The sequence below is a fragment of the Notothenia rossii genome (genome assembly GCF_949606895.1).
Source record: "Notothenia rossii genome assembly, chromosome: 6".
Lineage (NCBI taxonomy): Eukaryota > Metazoa > Chordata > Actinopteri > Perciformes > Nototheniidae > Notothenia > Notothenia rossii.
The window spans coordinates 37414278-37432310 of record NC_136909.1 but is presented as its reverse complement, the minus strand read 5'-3'; the positions used below and the strand labels follow the sequence as shown (position 1 = coordinate 37432310).

At 37.4% G+C, this 18033-nt stretch overlaps 1 protein-coding gene and 1 pseudogene across 5 annotated transcripts in view; one reads left to right on the top strand and one right to left on the bottom strand.

Annotated features, from left to right (window-relative positions):
- Nucleotides 1–16536, bottom strand: part of LOC307042848 — a 17411-nt pseudogene extending 875 nt beyond the window's left edge. The window contains exons 1-6 of the transcript XR_013810676.1: nt 16512–16536; nt 15681–16367; nt 1146–1359; nt 990–1000; nt 432–666; nt 5–280 (exon numbers count right to left, since the gene is read on the bottom strand). The product of XR_013810676.1 is annotated as an uncharacterized misc_RNA (transcript). The remainder of the gene's footprint in view (nt 1–4; nt 281–431; nt 667–989; nt 1001–1145; nt 1360–15680; nt 16368–16511) is intronic.
- The window catches only part of prdm6 (PR domain containing 6), a 157877-nt gene that overhangs the window by 65675 nt on the left and 74169 nt on the right, over nt 1–18033 (top strand). The gene's annotated exons all lie outside the window — the stretch shown is intronic.

Here is an 18033-nt window from a genome sequence, read left to right as displayed (position 1 = left end):
AAGCCGAGGGTGTCGACTATTACAACAGGCCGTCCATCAATCTCTCCGGTTTCTTTTTGGCAAAACTCGGTCACTGACTTTGCGCCAGGCTTTAGATTTGAAGCATTCTCTGCCCAAAATAGTGTTTGCTGCTGCGCTCTTTCCACAACCAGTCTTCCCAATGAGCACTATCCTGAGGCATCCACTGCCTCTGGCGTTTATAACCTTGCCGTCTTCAGTACAAAATGTTGTCCTGCTGCCGTATTCAACCTGGGCTTGGCCATCATTTCCTTTGTGAAGCCTTTGGATTCACCAGCTCTCATCTTTTCCACAGTGGGCAACACATGTTCGAAGACAACAAATTGGTCTCCACAGCTCTGACAGAGCTCCTGGATGTGTGTGTTCTCTTTCATATATCTTGCAACAGATGGAAAATTGAAATCTGTCTTGACCTGTGAACAGAATCATCATTGGCTCGAGAGCTGAATGTGTTCTGGATGGTCTCTAACTCTCCCTTGTCTTCATCAGTGAGGGGACCCACAGGTAGGACCAGGATGAAGGCATTGCCGCCCTCAGGGCCACAGCTGGAGATACACCTGAATGATTCCTCCATCACTTCTTCCTGGGGTTTTCTATACAAGGCAGGCAGCTCCACCAGGGTACACCCAGCGTCCACACACCCTCTCCCTGATGTTTAACACACTCTGATAGGTCAGAAGGTGGACCAAACATACTTTCTCCAAGAATGGCATTGGCCACTAAACTCTTTAAGTCTCCAAATCTCCCAAACAACACCAAGTTTAGGAAGGGATCGCAAGTTAAAGATGCTGTCATAGGGATCATCTTCTTCAGTAAAGTGTAGATATCCTCCTTTGTTGTCACTCACTATCTTTCCATCTGTTTGATCAGCGCTTGATATCGTTTTCAGTAAAAGCACTTTTTTTCAAAGTCAATGCTTTGCTGCCGTTGTCTGCAGTCTCTGATGACTTTGTTAAAGAAGCATTCTGTACCTCGCCATTTTCTGTTTGGATAACCATTGAGTATTTAAAGCATCTGACCATAGAAATTCAGGATGAACTTCAATTTGTTACTATCTCTTCGTTGAATCAGAAGGCTTTAGTAATAGAAGGAGGACATTTGGTCCTGGGGGGCAAAGAGCCACGCACTTTTTCATCTCATGTCTTACTTTATCTACAGGCAGACTGAAGACATCTGAGGTCTTCACTACTGTTAGTTGTTCCCCCCTCCGTTCTCCATTGCTGACTTTACATTGCTTTTCCAAGTTCAGATAAGGAAATTCTTTTTCTGTTGTGATGAAGTTACTAAGTGTTGTCTTTTCATTAAGTTCCTTTCCAAACACCACAATCCTCAGTTCAGATGCTGTGAAACGACAAAATCCAAAGCATTAACATTTCGACAAGTCACTGAGCACATTTATTTATTGTCTGTTTCCATTTTTTCTAAGTGGTTCAAACATTAACGTATAGACAGTAAACAATTATTTGATTAAAAAATGCATCTTTATTCTGTCTTTTGTAAAACGTTTAAATTGTTCCTCTACTAAGTTGGTTAGCTAAGGTTGTCCTGTGTTGTTTACTATTTGCCATTAGCCTTGAGTCACTTTCCGAAATCTAAAAAATATGTTGATATATAAATCTGATTCTTTTGAAATATCGGTCAAGAAATCATTTTTGGAGATACAAACTATTCCGATTCTGCTATGGGGCATTGCTTACTTGTGGAGAAGCTATAGATATGTATTGATAATTTGGGAATTCGGGAACCCAATGCAAATTGAACATGTTATTGTTTCTTTTAAATATAAGAAAACCTATACCATATTTCTTTGAGGTTATACAGCAGGGGTGGGGAACCTTTTTCCTCTCAAGGGCCATTTCAATTTTTACAACATCCTCCGAGGGCCGTACAAATTATTGAACTCAACCTCTCCAAAAAAAAACTAAAATCACAGCCCATTCATTTCGCCTTCCTTTCATGCTGTGCAAAGAAAAAGCAACCTCTTAATCCAGATATCTTTCTGTTTTATTTTCAATGTTTTTATGTTATGCTTTGGAGAGAGTGTGTAAAAGGACCAAAATGCAGACACTCACTATGACTCACGCATGCATGCACGTGCACGGTTGTGGCATGACCACCAAAACAGAAAGATATGGACAAGATGTGTGCAAATGTATTTAGTATCCTATCATGTGAACATAATTTAAATGTGGGGGGGGGACCAAACATCATCTAAGGGGGTCCTGGGGCATGCTCCCCCAGGAAGATTTTTTTTTAATATTGAAGTTAAAAGCATCAAAAAGATCTATGGATTCATCTCCCAACACCCATTGGAACAGAACTGTAAGCAGATTTTTTTTTCTTTATGGATATTTTACTAACCATTCCCCTTTTAAACTGTTTCTCTTGTTTTTTTATAACTATAATGATCCAAGAAGTCCTCCAACTCATACGACCAAATGTGTTGTTTGTTCAAGCGCTTAGTACGACCTATAATTACATTGGATGCTGAAGTCTTCCAGCCTCCATGTCTCCCAAACAAAACCAGGTTTAGAGCTGGTTTCGTGCATTCAGGTGCTCCCATGGGACCTGTGTCTTCAGTGTAGACTAAATATTGTCCCCTGTTTCATCCACTATGTTCTCCATTTTCTCCATCAGTTCTTGGTGATCATACTCAGGAAAATCATCTTCATCAAAGTCCATTATATGTTGCCTTTGTTCACAGTCTTGGATGAGTTGATTAACTGAAGGATTACCTAGCCCACAATTTTGTGTTATGATAACCATTGGGTATTTAAAAGCATCTGGTCCAAAGAAGTTCATGAAGAACTTGATTTGTTGCCTATCCTGCTCAGTAAAATCAGAAGGGTTCACTAACAGGAGCAGAACATTTGGTCCAGGGGAGCATTGAACCACACACTTCTTTATCTCAAGTCTTACTCTCTCCAGTGGCAGACTGAAGACATCTGCAGTTTTCAGAATTGTGAAAGGTTTTTTCCTAACCTAACCTCCCCCCCATGCTCCCCCGGGAAGATTTTTTTTTAAATGTTGAAGTTAAAAGCATCAATCTGGTGCACTTTGAGAGCAACATGAAGAGATGTATTGATACATCTCTCAACATCCATATGAAACAGAACTGTAAGCAGATTTATTTTTCTTTATGGATATTTTACAAATCACTCCCCTTTCAAAATGTATTCTTGTTTATTAATAACAACTTTTTTGTACTATCATACAGTATTTTATACCCGTTTACTTTATTCTCTTATTTTTTTATAACTATAATGATCATATAAAGATGTGCCTTTACCTCAATGGTTGTAGAAAAAAGCTTCTTATATTCATTAGCATAGCTAGCTAACCAGATGCTAATAACAACAAAGTTATTGACTGTATGACAGATGAGCAGATCGCCACTGGGCTTTCAACTAAAGACACGGCCACGCAAAAACTACGGCATATGTACGGCTCCTTATGGGTACTGCAACTTCTGAAGTGCCGGAGCCTCGTTCTGGTGCTCTCCGTCAGCACTACACCCCTGTCAGACGAGACATATACCACGTGATGACACGTTAGGCTTTTTTTGTGTTCTAGGACCCTGACCTTGGCCAGAAAAAACAGGCACTCGCTTGTTTAAGTTTTTTGCGGTGTAGATTTTTTTTTAAAATCTTTTTCGCGTGTGTTTATAAATTACCTCGAGGGCCGTATCAAATGGTCTCGCCAGATAATCCCCACCCCTGCTTTTATGTAATACAAATAATATTTGGACGACGCAGCTGTTACATCTTTCCATTATCCTTCTGTCCATTCCATTTAGCCACTTGAAAGTTATATAATGTAATGATGAATGCAATCACATGAATTTGGGAATTATATTTAGTTTAATATCGTACATGCCGATGAAATTGTGCCAATTTGCCCCAAATTCTAAAATCTTTTAGCCATAAACTGTACAACATTTGAGTTTCTTTTCAATGTATAAGATCACCCGGAAAACATCAGAAGTCTTCAAGACTATTACAGATGTAGCACTTCATTTCAGACTCCAGTTTACAGCTTCCTGCCTACGACCTGCCTAAAACCAGTATAGAGGAATGTTAAGCCCTCCCACTATTTTCCAAGAGGGCGTTGCCAGATTTTCAATTTCAGGTTTTAACCAGGAGATGGCGCTTCATTCACAAATACAGAAATGATGTTGCCTTTCGTAGTTGACAGAAACTGCTTTGAAGAGCATTTGAAAATATAGTCTTTATATATTAAATAATCATAATAATAATGTAAATGTTTACATTACATTAAACCATGCATTTTGTAATGTCAGCATTTCATTTAGAAGAAAAGTAGTGATATTTGATATTTATACTCTATTCCAACAGATTAAACCATTTTTCCACTGTAGGCCGATGCATGAAATTCTTACATTTTTGCCAGTTATGTTATGGAGCCGCTGTAAAAAAGGATTTGATCATTAAGTTATTGAAACTTTTGTCTTTAAGTTACTTTCACTTAACATATCAATTTATGCAATTTCTACTTAATTTCATAAGTTGTTATTATTTCAACTCAGCTCTGTAAGCCAGTTCAATGACCTCTACATTCTATGAAGTCAATTTGACTGAGCAGTGAGTTGTGATGTGTAATAATGTTCTGAAACTTTCCATGGCCTCTTAACATGGCAGTAGTGTTGACATATTCCTGCCCGGTGAAAATAGTCCCGGTCTCATAGTTGTTTTCATTAATTTAATGCATTTAACAGGGACATGAGTTTTTTATTTTTTTACGATATACAGCAAGTGAACCACAAAGTTTGATTCGACATTATCAAAAGAAGAACTTCCACCGGACAGAATGATGACTACGAAAAGCTAAGCGGCGGATGAATACGTTTTTGTGAAGCGATATGACAGTGATTTCGGCTGATGAACCACTGACGGACAGGCAAAGTCAGGTGAGTGGTTGCATATTAAATGGTTTCAGGCAAAACGAAAAGTAGCTAAATGGAGTTAAATCCACACCTAACTGGTGTTTGAATGTTTATAAAAGAGATTTTATTTCAGGGCAGTGTTATGAGAATATCGGTTAACCAAGCTAACTTTACAGGATTATGATTATCTAAACTTTTATTAAATAAATAAGTTTCAAGTATTCTTACTCTTATGTATGACGCTAATTAATTTTTAAAAGGTTTAAATGGTAACTGCCTATATTTGTAGCTTAATTTAGAGAGGTTGTGTGTGTTCCTGCCAGTAATTAGCCGTGTCCCGGCTCTCTGTTCGGCTAAGAATTGTAGCTTGTTAGCCTCCGCCGTGGCTTTGAAATGGATGTCATTTGTGGATAAGTATAGGGGACTTGAAGATTGTTTTTTGTTAAGGCCGAGCAAGTGTTAAAGTGATTCTATCCTTGCAACGTTTTTCTGGTTCAGCTCACGCTAAACCTGCCCAGATACAGAGGGGGTGCCTCGCGCCATTGAACGAGTAAAATGCTAACTGTGTTCAGAAATAGCATTTATATTGTGTACAAATGCTATGTTCCACTCTTGAAATGGAGACAAATTTGTATTTCTGCTTTTTAGAAAATATTTTATAGAAAAGAAAGGAATATATTTAGTTTATTTTATTGAACTATGGTGCCCATAAACTACATGTCCCACAATGCATTTCGTTCTGTGACTTGCGCACTGAAGTGTCTTAATATCAGCCGTTTCTAGCAGCGGGAACAGTCGGTGCTCAAGGCACTTAAAAATGTTGATCTTGATCTTGAGATTATTGTCATTTAATCTAATAAATGAATGGGATGTATGTAATTATAACACAGGGAAAGGTTACTGTTCACCCACAATAATAAATAAGATGTGCAATGGTTGTAATTGTTAGATATTTATATTACAATAAAATAAATAATATTTATTCATGAACAATAATTTTTCCTAAACTTCTGCTTTCAGAGGTAGTCAAGTTATTACTAAAAAAACAATAATAATCCACTGAATAGTCTATGGAAAAGAACTGCAAGCAAATAATCAACAATTACAACCATTGTACAATTTCTTTTAAGTTTGGTTAAAACAAATAATAGTTTTTTCATTGATATATTTGGCATGCACGACGTAGACACAAAAATGCTCTATGTGGATGCACACTAACCTTTCCCTGTTATTATTACATGCATCCCATGAATTTATTAGATTGAATATGCCTCATCAATCAAAGATGAACATTTCAAGTTGTTTATTTATTTAAATGAAGCACTGTTTAAGTCTTTATCATATGAATTCAGGGACAATATTGTAATTGTGAAAGCGAAGGCTTGTAGTTTATGGGCAACGTGACTGTTGTAATTGTGTGCATCTTATTCTTTGTCATGTTCTCAGTTCTTATTACTTTATCAAGGCCTGCTTCATAATGTACCTAAATGTGTGTTCTCTATTACAGACAGATTTTCAAAGATTTCCGTTTTGCTGCAACTGGATGAAGTGGACTTGTAAGTTGTGCAGGTTTTGAAGTTACAATGAGAAGGCAACATGCACAGTTGCAGACTGTTGGTAGAATATTTTCTATATGTCTGTGTCTCCTCAGATTCAGACAGAGTTCCAGAGAATTGTCACTACGAACTTGCTTTCATCGTTTCTGGATGGACTTGATGGCCTGGCATTGCTGGAGGTCTACAAAGGTGCATCCAGGACTGGAAAGAAGCCGGCACTAAAAGGCCTTTTGGACTGCCTTGAGAAAGATGTAAGTGGAGATGCTGATGACCATAATTTAGCCACCATTTGTTTGCTACAAATGTTTATATCCCACTGCATTTGTTGTCCTGCAGGACACAAATGAGAGGAGGGGGACTGCTGCTCTCTTGGGACTATCACACTACATGTCTGGCGAAAATCAGGAAAATGTCATCAGGATATGTGATGTAAGATCATAACTGTCTTGAATTACTTTATGTAATTGTACATTTTAACATAAATCAACCCAAATCACCCTGTGCCCAAAGTTTCCTTCAAAAGTCATGTTTACAATTACCTTAATTTAACTAAAATAATTGCAATAAAGAATGATACATTTAATACAAACAAAAACAGCAAGAAAACGTAACTATTAAATAACATAAATAAATATAAAGCTCAAACTGTGAAAAGAGAAGCAGTTGAAATGATGTTCCATCACATTGCACTTTTACACTGTGAACTGTAGATTTTAGCTTCTATGTTTATAGCAGAAGCCTCTTAATTAGCTTTGTAGAGAAAAAGTACTTGTAGTAAACTGAGCTCACTTTTATTTCTCCTTTTTTAAGGCTCATGGAGACACTCTCGAGGAAGCCATGAAGGTGATGCAAGTTGGTCTACTCATAGGCTACGAAGGTGAATGGGATGCCTTTCCTCAGCAGATTTTCAATGTGGCAGTTGTGGTCGAGGAGACAATTGTGCTCCACAACCTGAAAGATGTGGCTTTGCGATGCTTCTTGGACTAATATATTGCTTCAATCTTCAGTATACTCTGGAAATGAAATATTCATTTGAGTTTATCCAGAGGGTTGTTACGAAGATACAGCCAGACCAAGCCTCTGCCAAAATACATGGACTAAAAAACAAACTAGGTAGGAGGTAGATCATCAAAGAGTGTAGAAAGTGAGCTCAATTTGGTATTGTTCATTTGTATGTTCAAGTATTTTGTGTCTCTACAGTGACATGTTTTAAAAAAAATAAAATGTTTTAGGTTAGTGAGAATTCCATTTATGTTGGAAGTGTCACGAAGAAACTTGCATTTTAAGAGGACATTTAATGTTCATTTCAGTATTTACTAGTGTCTTGAAAGAGTCCTCTCCTGCTGATGTTCAGAAAGCTCTCTATTTGTTTCGTACTGTTTGTGCTGCACCCTCTGTCCTATTTGTAAAATTAAGAACATAAATGTGATGTTATAATTTGTATGCATGTATATCTGTTGTATACTGTATGTTTATACTTGAAAAATAAAAATATTTCAGCATCTGAAGTAACTTCAAGCCTTATAGGTGATCACAGCTAACTGCCTGCCATCAGATTTCATTTAAAAAACAGGTCTGATTTTAAACTTGTATCTTCAGTAGACTCGACTACTGCAATGGTGTCTTCACAGGCCTCACTGCTTTCACACCGTCTACAGTTTGATTTGCATAGAGGGAGCTCTGTGGCTGAATAGCCAGCGATTAGGTGTGGCCCATTTATCATAGGTGATCAGAGCTTCGTGTGATTCACATGGGGGGATGGCACATAAGGCACACACGCACACACACACACACACACACACCTGTAACTGCCTGCCGTCTGATTTTAAGACTTTCTGCGCTCATAAAGAATGATAAGAATAATGCGTATTGAACTGGTTTCATTAATTAGTGAGTTTATTTAACACTAGAACCGCCAATCGGGTCAATTTGTGTGATGTGGTGTGTGTGCAATGTAACTTTTTTCAATAAAATATTAAAGTCTCCCAGTCCGTGACTTTTCCTGAAAGTGTGTTATGTAGCACCCTATGTTTTAAAAAATTGCATTCTAATAGCGGGATATGTTCATGACCATGTTGCCATTTGAAACCTATGAGAACATGGTCAGAATCACAAACTGGAGCGGAAGCAAAGGGGAAATGCCCCTTCCCCTCAATGTGAGGCAGACACTTGAATCCAGTGTCTCCCGTCGGTTCCCAGGCCTGACCACGGACCAGTGGCATAAAATTAGCGAAGAAGCATGGTTGTCATGCTTACCCTTCTGTTTATTCTCTGAGGTGGGGGCCGAGCAAGCCACCAGGAAGTGCGCCGGACTCTGAGTAGAATATTCGTCGTGGCCAAACGGCGGTACTACACTTCCTTTAAGTTGCTGGGCCCGGAAACACTTTTTCCCATTGACTTACATGGGGAAAGAATGGTCTGTAAATCGTTGGATAATTTTTTTTAAACTAAATAAACCACCCAGTATGAACACTTGTTTCGCCCTAATAAAAAACATTCGTTCCTCAAGTTGTAAAAATGTGCTAATAACATTATTCTGAGAGTTATATCCCTCTGCATTATGAACGCGCATCTAACCCACGGGACCGCGCCGCCCGGAACGTTCATGTTACGTGTTCAGCAGGTTCAGCACTACATGCGTTTATCTTTACCCATGGATGCACAATAACAACGGACCCATATCGTCAGTGCCATCCCACGGAACTGTGATAATGGATATATTGCACATGTTTGCTGTAATTCCTCATTTGTAAAATATTATACTACATAGGCTGTATGATTAAATCTTGTACCGTAAATGTTGTATTAAATAAAGTTAATATTACCGACGTTAGATTAACGTCCCTGTAGCTACTTCTTGCACTAAGAAGCTTATTGCACTGTATATATATATATATATATATATATATATATATATATATATATATATATATATATATATATATATATATATTAATATAAATATATAAATACAGTGCAATAATTCTTTGCATTTTGGTTAAAGTTGCGCATGCGCTATGAGCGCACATACGGGTACTTCTCAGGCATGCCGGGTAATCTGTGACGTTTCGCTCTCTCAAAAGTTGGGCCATTTTATCATCATGCGCCAAGCAACTCTCATAGGAATGAATGAGGCCCCGCCTCCCACGCTGTATACAGTTCTTATTATCCATCCATGGGGCAGAGGTCAACGTGTATTAAAGTTTAAATCTTCCAGACAAAATTATAAAAAGTGCCGGTCAAAGGTTTTCTTTGTTATTTATTGAGCTTTAAAACAAATGAATAACGACTCTATATAATAATAAAATACACGGAGCCTCTCTTTTTCCTCCCTCTCTTCAGACAGCGTCAGTGTCTGTCTCATGCAGCAGCTGATCCAGTAATGAGTGACCTGGCCGACAGTAAAAATAAACATATTTATAACTAGTTTAAGTAGTTCGAGAGGTAATTAAAATAGCTAAGGGCGAAGATCTGACTGAAGTGTGTGTTTTACTCCGTTCCCCGCTGCATCACAGCGGGAGGAGCTGCAGGTGAGCAGAGCTGCATGTCTCCGTCCTGTCAGATTAGACTTCACTCGCGTTTATGTCCATATCGAGAGAAAGATAAATAATCTGAATTCAGTGTGCAGTTTACTTTGACGCGGGGCTGAGCAGCAGAGGTGGGGAGAGGCGGGGCTATTGCGTCATCATTATCAGAACATGATCGTATAATTACTGAGTTTAGGCACGTTAATAACGTTTTAATGAAGTTGAATACAGTATATTCATATTTGTCAGTGATTTCATGTCAATTCGGCAAACATAAACATAAATGATCGTGGTGAAGATCATGATTAAATTAGGATCAAAAATCGAGAGCCGGGCTGCATTTCCTCCCGTTCGTTTTTTTAGACTAAACAACATTAAGTTCCGCTGTACATCCAGCGTACTGTACAGTATCTGACTTTATTTCACATGAGCTCCAGTGTGGAACCCCACTGCACCCCCTGGTGGATCAATGATCCATTGCAGCTGGCTTCATTATAATTACATTTATTTATCACGGGTGCGGTCTCGAATCAAGCTGGAGGTTTTCCCTTGAGCGAGGGCAGATCACGTACCAATCACGGCCCTCGCGTTTCAAACTGTCTGAAATTAAGTGCTACATCTGTAGCTGCCTGCGGCTGGCAGCTAAGGGCGTTAACAACAACTAGAGGGCAAACAACAGCAGTGACATTAGCTAGCCAGGGTGACTCACACTGAACTAATGCACACTGAACCATTTAAAATGGCAGGGCGTCACAGAGAAACTCAGATTACAAAACACAGAATGAAGGGTGCCTTCATTCCTTGCTACACTACATTTTAGCATGCATCTTTATTATTATTATTATTATAATTTTGTTCAATCTCAATTTTGGAAACAGTCTTTATAGCCCATTACAGATGTAGCGATTCATTTCAGACGGTTTGAAACGCGAGGGCCGTGATTTGTACGTGATCTGCCCTCGCTCAAGGGAAAACCTCCAGCTTGACTTGAGACCGCCCCCTTGATAGATAAATGTAATTATAATGAAGCCAGCTGCAATGGATCATTGATCCACCAGGGGGTGCAGTGGGGTTCCACACTGGAGCTCATGTGAAATAAAGTCAGATACAGTACGTTGGATGTACAGCGAAACTTTGTTAAGATCCATATGTCACGGATATCATACTCTGTGCTAAATAAGAGACATGTAATCATTTACAAAACATCACCCTGTTGTTATTTAACAAAATAATGTTGTTTAGTCGAAAAAAAACAACGGGAGGACATGCAGCCCGGCTCTCGATTTTTAATCCTAATTTAATCATCATCTTCACCACGATCATTTATGTTTATGTTCGCCGAATTGACATGAAATCACTGACACATATGAATATACTGTATTCAACTTCATTAAAACGTTATTAACATGCCTAAACTCAGTAATTCACCAAAAATATTTATATTTTAATGGAGCTTTGTCGGTCGATCAGGATCCCAAAGCGTAGCGGAGGGATCCTCATCTGCATGACGGGTGTTATTTTCCCCATCAGGAACAAGTCGCTGCAAATTATCCCGCTTATTACATGGCCACATTCTCAACAAAGTAACGACATGACTCCCAATATTAATTTAAATGCTTTTATGGATTTAGAAAATGTTTGTATTGATTTAAAAAATAGTTGTATGTATTGATTTAAATTGACATGCATCCGCTAAGAAAAATAGTCCGTTGTTACCGTTTTTTAAACAGTCTGAATGAAACGGCAGCTCTCTCCCCCCTCCCCCCCTGATCTTTCTTCTCCAGCAGCTAAATTAACTGGAGGTTACTCTGAGTGACCATAGACTGTATGTGACAAGCTTACAGTTAGTTACGTAACAACACCATAAAAGCTGGTGGGTTGAAAGCAATACAGGAGGTAAAAATAACTAGAATAATTGTGATTTATTTATTGTGGCTTTTATGTTTTTAGGTAAAAAATGTTATGTAAGTCAGGCTTATAGTTCACCCTTCTCTAAAAGCCTTCAACAATGACAATATTCATAGTAATTTAATAAATCCTTCCAACACACATTGTAAAAAATAGCCTACTGTAAGTTAAGAAATCATTTCAATATGTACATCTTCTGATGTAACAACAATAACATTATAAATAGTAACATAGCTGAACATGGTATTGCACATTTAGCTTTGAGTGTTACTGACCTGAGATGTTTTTATTAAAAACTGAGGCTTTTTAACATACAGGGATGCAAACTCATCAGGTATGAAAAAGGTGACAAGGATCCGAGCCCCAGGCTCCCCCACCCCACGGAATGACAGAGGATTTTAGCAGTCAGAACAACTAAAGCAGCAGTGTTAATAATAACAGAAACGCCAAAGAGTCACATCTAATAGAAATATATAAAAGCATTTATTTTAAATTGTGTAGCAGTCAGTTTATAATTTAGGCAGCACTGTTGAGCATTTTGAAAATGTATTTTCATGCCTCTGTGCAAGGCTTAAGTCTTTCTATCTTTATAGCCACATGGTGTAAAGTAACTAAGTTCATAAACTCAACAAGTACTATACTTGGGCACAATTTTGAGATACTTGTACTTTATTTAAGTATTTCAATGTTTTGCTACTTTGTTGTTCTACTCCACTACAGTTCAGTGGTACATGGTGTACTTCTACTCCCCTACATGTATTTAATACCTTTAGTTACTTTACAGATGTGGATGAATGATATGAAATATAATCAAGTGTTAAATCAGACTTTAGTTCCACCTGGAGTAAATCCACAAGCTACCCTTTAGTATACAAAGTAATTCAAACTAGCTGCACCTTTACCAGCTTTGAGAACACTTTCATGATCAATCATTATAAAACATATCATATCTATTATTCTGAAATGGACCAATCTGCACAATGACTACTTTTACTGTCGCTACTTTCACTATATTTTGATGAGAATACTTTTCTACTTTTACTTGAGGAACATTTTGAATGCAGGACTTTTACTATAACAGAGTATTCCTACACTCTTGTACTATTACTTTTACTCAAGTACAAGATCTGAGTACTTCTACTTTTACTCAAGTACAAGACCTGAGTACTTCTACTTTTACTCAAGTAAGGTTAGATATTAGAAGAAGAAACGAGTGCTCGGGGACCGTCTGCAAAGTGCAACACCGAAAAAAGAGAATACAATAATATTCAATCACTTCACTATTATACAGTATTACTACCAAACTCACTACACACATCAATAGTCTCCTGATGCTCATACTACAGCAGAGAGTTTGGAAGAATGTGCTTTTGAGTAATGTTGGGGAATATTTATAGTGTAACATCTTCAATAAATATGGCATCATCTTCAATCACTTCACTATTATACAGTATATTTCTACCAAACTCACTACACACATCAATAGTCTCATGTTGGTCAGACTACAGCAGAGAGTTTGAAAGAATGTGCTTTTGAATAATTTTGGGGAAGATTTATAATGTAAAATCTTCAATAAACATGGCATCATCTTCAATAACGTTACTATTATACAGTATATTTCTACCTAACTCACTACACACATCAATAGTCTTCTGGTGGTCAGACTACAGCAGAGAGTTTTGAAGAATATGGTTTGGTTTTGATTTCTTATATTGACAAATCCAATGGTTCCATCATATAGATCAAATGTGACCTGAAAAACCTAGAGAATATGTAAACATAAGTGTTATTTTCTATAATATACAGGTGCAAAACAATAATTTCATTTACACAGTATTCATTTTTTATTTTTCTCAACAGGAACAAGAAAAAAAGGGGAGCTTATATTCTAAATGTATTGGTTAAAAACAACACAAATGTCTCCAAAAAACTGCATGATTATAATAACGCTGGAAGTTGCCTGTAGACACAGTTCAGTCTCCTTTCTCAAGCCTACAGTACTAAAGGGATGCAAATACTTTGAATAATCAGTTTCACTCACCTTTTTTAGCTCTTGCCTGGCCATCTGCTCTTGTGTGCCGTCTAGGATGATCCAGGAGGTATAGACGGTTATTGAAAATGATGCCATGATTTTACATTATAAATATTCACCAAAATTATTCAAAACCATATTCTTCCAAACTCTCTGCTGTAGTCTGACCACCAGGAGACTATTGATGTGTGTAGTGAGTTTGGTATAAATATACTGTATAATAGTAACGTTATTGAACATGATGCCATATTTATTTAAGATTTTACATTAGAAATATTCACCAAAATTATTCAAAAGCACATTCTTCCAAACTCTCTGCTGTAGTCTGACCAACATGAGACTATTGATGTGTTTAGTGAGTTTGGTAGTAATAAGCTGTATAATAGTGATTGAATATTATTGTATTCTCTTTTTTCAGAGTTTTACTTTGCAGACGGTCCCTGAGCACTCATTTCTTCTCCGGCTGCGGATAGAGACCAATGTAATGTTTCCAGTTTGGAGGACAGCACGTATTGGCTTTTTTTGATAAAAATGTAGTTCGTTGTCAACCTTACCACGGTACTTAGGAGACGTCATTTTTGTCTGAATAACGTTTTGTTCATGAGTTATGGATCCGTGAAATCTGAATCTGCCAATATCGTTCCAACTTTACTCAACTGCTGCTGCGCCAGTCAACAGAGCGTGCGTGTGATATATTTAGTAGCAGGATGTGCACTGAATAATAGGGCTCCCCTGAAAGCAAATGGGTAATTCGAACACTGGCCACAGAGCTCCCTCTATACAAATCAAACTGTAGACGGTGTGAAAGCACCTATTGTTTTAAATAATGGTCGGAATGTGACCTGTGAGCCTTCTGAATTACCGTGGGACAGCACATTCTAAACTAAAATGTTCAATCAATAAAGTAACATCTTATCTTATCTTAATAATATCTTCATATTAATAATAATAATAAATCATACATTATGTGTCCGAAAGGGAGCAGGAGGAAGCAAACACAAAAATATACAACAAATATACTGCATATTAAAGCAAACGATTGTAAAGGTAAAAGTATGAGCATAACAAATAAAGAAGTGTAATGTAAACATTTACATTATTATTATGATTATTTAATATATAAAGACTATATATTATTGAATTACAAGATTAGATTTACTTTAGTTGATCTAAAATATTGATGTGTTCAAATGCTCTTCAAAACACAACTGAAAGTCCATGAAACTTGTCTTTCTGTATTTGTGAATGAAGCGCAATCTCCTGGTTAAAACCTGGAATTGAAAATCTGGCAACGCCCTCTTGGAAAATAGTGGGAGGGCTTAACATTCCTCTATACTGGTCTTTGGCAGGTCGTAGGCAGGAACCTGTAAGCTGGAGTCTGAAATGAAGTGCTACATCTGTAAGTCTGTTCCCTTTTTGTTCATAGTAAAATATGTTTTAGTTTTTATCAATGCAACTTGTAGAAAGAACAAAACCAAAGCATTCCTCGGAACTCTTGATAATGCAAAGTTCTGTTTATGAACATTAAAACTCACTAGATAGGATAATATCCACATTATTGTGGATTATTACTCAGTTACTATAAATTCTCTCAGCCAGCAATCGTTTTATACCAACTTTGGCCCACCGCCAACATTCTACTTTGTCAATTCATTTCTGATCATGTCATGCATTTCATTAAAAAATGTCTTATCAATGACAGAACATATTTATTTCATGAATCCAATTGGACTTACCACAAGCTGATTTCTTCATTTTGTGATAGAGGAATTCCACTTGTAGTTGCGCCTGTTCCGGCATAAAAAAAACCTTACAGGCATTGTTATTTTCAGAAACAATATTCTGGTTATTCTGGGTAGTTCACAAACTGGTGGACAATATACAGTCCTAATGGGATAACATATTTATCTCAATAACACTTGTATGTTAGACTATCAGCCAACCATGTTCATTTGTGAATGTATAAATTAACAATGTTCAAATATCTAAATAGTCTGTGGTTTATTCATAGCGAAATACAATATTAGAAAGTTTCCTAAGGGTATATGTGTGCATTCATTGTTTTAGATATAAATATGACCATAGTGTATTATATAAACAGCAAAAAGTGGGTTCAGTTCAATACATTTGAATGTGTAACTTGTGCATTAAATATGTCTTAAATATACGGAATATGTTGAATAGTTAAACATAACAAATTATATTGTTTTCATAATAAAAGGTTGGCTTTGTTTCAGGTTACTACATTTCTCTTCTTTACAGTATTCTCTCCTCCCATCGCCAAACTATGCTACACTTACCTGAAGTTGTTGTATCTTTAATTGCAGTTGATCCTATTGTTGCTGGAAGTCATATCATATCTTGTGTTACAGCATACTGTCCAAATTCAAAGTGAAGCAGTGTGGTATGTCAGATCCCCATGCCTGAACGTTAAACATGTTCAGATATCAATAAACTGTTTTGATTAATCTAAGTTGTTGGTTCTAGGGAACCTTAATACGTTTTATTATGTGCATTGTTATAAATCTCATAACCAGTCGCATTTATCATCTGTTAGATCTACTCACCAGAAAGGAATATCTTGTTTTGCCACATCTGAAGCCGCAGCTCAAAAATGAATTCAAAGCATTCAAGGCTTAGTATGCCAACAACTAAGGGGCTGGGCCAACAACCTGGCAACAGAAACTATTGGTGGATGAAAACAAGTGAAATAGTATGACAACTTATGGGAAACCAGGGGACTTTCCATTGTCTCCTTTTTCGGAACTTTGCTGAAGAGTGGAATAGGTGTGGTTGAGAAACGTGTCTCTTTCTCCTTGAATTGAATTAACCATGCATATCCAGGAAAAATCTGAAAATACTCAAATGGCAGGGAAGTGTAGCTCGGGACAGGTATAGAGGACAAATATATGGTACACATTAAAGATACAATATTGGCTCCTGTTAAATAACTCTGACCAGTCCCTGAAGACCTGAGTGATCTGGATGGTTCATAATTTATCAGAAGATCAGAAAGGTATTTTGGGCCTAAACCATTCAAAGTTTTATAAACCAGCAGCAATATTTGGAAATCAATTATTTGACACACAGGAAGCCAGTGTAAAGACTTCAGAACAGGAGTGATGTGATCCATTTTCTTAGTGTCAGTGAGGACTGAATTAGCTTCAGCTTTCTAATAGATTTTTTAGTGAGAACTGTTAAGACACCATTGCAGTAGTCAAGTCTACTGAAGATAAAAGCATGGACAAGTTTTTCCAAATCCTGCTGTGACATTAGTCTTTTAATCCTAGATATGTTCTTTAGGTGATAGTAAGCTGATTATTTCAATTAGTAATTGTTTTAATGTGACTGTTGAAACTCAGGTCGGAGTCCATGACTACACCTAGATTTCTGGCTCTATCTGTTGTTTTGAACATTGCAGACTGAAGCTCGGCGCAAACTTTTATACATTCTTCCTTGGCTCCAAAAACCGTTACCTCAGTTTTATCTTTGTTTAATTGGAGAACGTTCTGACACATCCAGTCATTGATTTGTGCACTTGCTCCAGTCATTGATTTGTGCACTTACTCAGTGTCTGAATTGGAGCATAGTCTCCTGGTGAATGGTTACGTAAATGTGTGTGTCATCCGCATAGCTATGGTAACTTATTTTGTAGTTTTTCAATATCTGAGTCAGTGGTAACATGTAGATGTTGAAAAGAGAAGAGGCCCCAAGATGGAGCCTTGAGGTACCCCACATGTCATATTTGTCAACTCAGATGTGTATTTACCTATAGAAACCTATTTTTTTCTGTCCTTTAAAGGTGACCTATCATGCAAAATGCACTTTTGTATGTCTTTTATACATGAATATGTGTCCCCGGTGTTCCAGGGAACTCACCAAGTGTCAGAAAACACAACCCTCTCTATTTTCCTCCATACCCAAATCTCTTAAAAAGGGGCTGCAACGGATCTGATACAGACTGATCCAGATTTGAACACTTCTATGACATCACAGAAGTGGCGCTACGGCTATTGGGCCAACTCCACCAATCAGGAGGAGACAGCCACGGACATTGCCATTCGAAAGCGCTGGAGACGCTGTAGTACA